The sequence below is a fragment of the Bison bison genome, unplaced genomic scaffold, assembly GCF_000754665.1.
Source record: "Bison bison bison isolate TAMUID 2011002044 unplaced genomic scaffold, Bison_UMD1.0 scf7180017864215, whole genome shotgun sequence".
NCBI lineage: Eukaryota > Metazoa > Chordata > Mammalia > Artiodactyla > Bovidae > Bison > Bison bison.
The window spans coordinates 1958522-1961671 of NW_011494787.1; positions in this window are offsets into that span (position 1 = coordinate 1958522).

The window sequence follows — 3150 nt, forward strand, 5'->3', positions numbered from 1 at the left end:
CGGGCGAAGCGCACCTGGAGTCCGGAGAGTTGGGGATGACGCTTCTGGCTCGTCCCCCGCCGGGATCCCAGATCGCCGGCCCCGCCCGGGTTCCCGCGAGTCGGAGCAGTGGGAATCAGATCGCGGGGGCCCGGGCGCCCCTGCACTCCAGGAGGCCCGCGCCCAGGGCCTCTCCTGCCTGCGCCCTGCTCCCACCGCGGCCGGGATTGCCGCTCAGAGTCAAAGCTTCCTCCCCGGGACACTGCACTTTCTCATGGCGAAGTGGAAAGTGGAACGGCACATTTACATTCCCGCGAATCTCCCAGTCGTTCCACTTCTCCCTTGAGAAAAACCGAGTTCCCTTTCTTGGGGAAGCTTTTGGGAATGGGAGTTTGGGGCAGTTCCAGAGCTTTCTGTCTTTACTCATAAATTACCTGGGTTCGCTGCTGGTCCGTAGCTCCAAGGTTCGGCCTTGAAGCCGAGCTCCCTACCCCTTGTTATACAGTCTTGTATGTTAGTATCTGCCTCTCCTACAGGACTCGAGCTTCTTGAAGACACTGACTGTGGTCATTGCACACACACCCAATACCATGCTGGCTCATGGCAGGTCCTCAGTGAATGCTTGCAAAATGAACCCATTGGGTATATAAGTAAATTCGGACTTTTATTTAACAGAAGGTAGGAAGCTTTGGTGGAGAAGGCAATGGCACCCCACTCCAGTACTCTTGCCCGGAAAATCGCATGGACGGAGGAGCCTGGTAGGCTGCAGACCATGGGGTCGCGAAGAGTCGGATACGACTGAGCGACTTCACTTTCACTTTTCCCTTTCATGCATTGGAGAAGGAAATGTTCTTGCCTGGAGAATCCCAGGGACGGGGAGCCTGGTGGGCCACCGTCTATGGGGTCGCACAGAGTCGGACACGACTGAAGCGACTTAGCAGCAGCAGCAGGAAGGTTTGGAGAGTGTGTTTTGTATCCAACAGATCTAATGACTGTTAGGACCCTTATAGCTGTAGAGGTAACGATAAATTATTTCCTGAAGAGGCAGCTAAAGAGGGTGACTTAATATGGTTAAAGGCATGGGTTTTGGAACCACACTGATTTGGATTCCACCCCCACCTCTGCTTGATACTCTGAAGTTTCTGAACTTCAGTTTATGAACTAACGTGGAAGAAACTAAATTAACAAGACAAACAGTGGAAAAAGAATGAAAAAAGGTTAATTCATTTTCTCAGAGGGATTAGAAAGACTACTTATTCCTTAAAAAGTAAAAAATAAAAGGTTAGAAATTGAACAGATGCACCCTGCCAAGATCACCTTTACTAGGCAGGTGTACCCAACTCACAGCGGCCCTTTTCTTTCCCATGACTGCCCTCATGCCGGGTTGGGAAGCCACAGTCGGTGCTAACTTTATAGGATACCAAAGGCCAAGGACTGATCAATGAGAGCCTTCCTATTCCAGAGCTCCCATGGGCTTAGCCTGAGGCTAAATTTCTGCAGAAACCACTCCTGTGTTGTTTTTCCCTTTGTGCAATCCTGTTTGACTCATAGGTTTTCCTGAGAATATCCCCTCACAAAGCACTTACACAAGAATCTATATCTTGGGCTTTGCTTCTAGGCCACCTGAGCTTCAAGTATTTTATTTTATTAAAAACATTTTATGAGTATTTAAAAATTAGTATAATCATTGAAATTAAAGACTCAAAGAAGCCTTTAAATTAAGGACAGCAGGGGACTTCACTGGTGGTCCAGTGGCTAAGACTCCACACTCCCAATGCAGGAGCTAGATCCTCTAGATCCCCCATGCCCACTCCAACCCCACTCCTCCTACCCCTTCCCACATCCCCTCACTTCCCATTGCAAGTAAAGTCCACATGGCACAATGAAGATCTGGAGTGTCGCAACTAAGACCCAGCATAGTCAAATAAAGTAACTGATTAAAGATAGAATGAGCACATGCATTGCCTCCTTTGAAATCTGACACAAGCAATAGTAGATTTTTTTAAAAGAGTGAACTATGCCATTTGTACCAACATGAATGGACCTAGAGATTATCATACTAAGTGAAGTCAGAAAGAGAAAGACAGACATAATATCACTTATATGTGAAATCTAAAATATGATATCAATGAACATAGCTAAAAAACAGAAAACAGACTCACAGAGAACAGACATTTGGCTGTCAAGTGGAAAGAGTTTGGGAGAGGGAAGGATTGGAAGTTTGGAATTAGGAGATGTGAACTATTAGATATAAATAAGATAGATAAACAACAAGGTCCTACTATATAGCATAAAGGACTATATTCAATATCCTGTCTGTAATAAACCATAATGGAAACAATATGAAAAAGAATATGCATATGTATAACTGAATCACTTTGCTGTTCAACAGAAATTAACACAACATTGTAAGTCAAATGTACTTAAATCATTTTTTTTAAATAGTAGATTTAAGAAAACTCACAAATCAAAAGAGGGAAAATAATTAACTTTTGGAAACTGGAAAGCAGATACTGCAGGTAATAATTGACTTAACAGACCCGAGAAAACTGACTCCTAAGCCAGGAGTAGGGAAAGCCAAGAAGCAACATGATTTTATAGATTTACCCAGGATAACCCAGGTATTGCTGCACCAGGTCCTTCTAAAAGTAGGTATGTAATTAAGACAAAAAACAGGAGGATTTTCCTAAGTACGTACTGGAAGCAATGAATCTCCTCCACATACTTCCCAATACGACACAGTTGCCACTGCTCTCTCCCACTTGGGTGGAAAATTGGAAACATTTTCTGGAGGGATAAAGCAGAGGATCTCTGGAATGGGGCATACAAGGTATAGTCAAGATGTTCTGGTTATCTAAGGCTGACAAATAAACTACACAGATTTTGATGACTAAAATCGATGGCCATTTTCTTACATCTCATGATTTTGTAGGTCTGAATTTGGACAGGCCTTGGCAGTTCCTCTGTTTTGTGTGACATCAACAGAAGTCACTTGGCCTCACATGAGTCAGAATCAGATCATATCAGATCATATCAGTCACTCAGTCATGTCTGACTCTTTGCGACCCCATAAATCGCAGCACGCCAGGCCTCCCTGTCCATCACCAACTCCCAGCCAACTTCACTCAGACTCACGGCCATCGAGTCAGTGATGCCATTCAGCCATCTCAT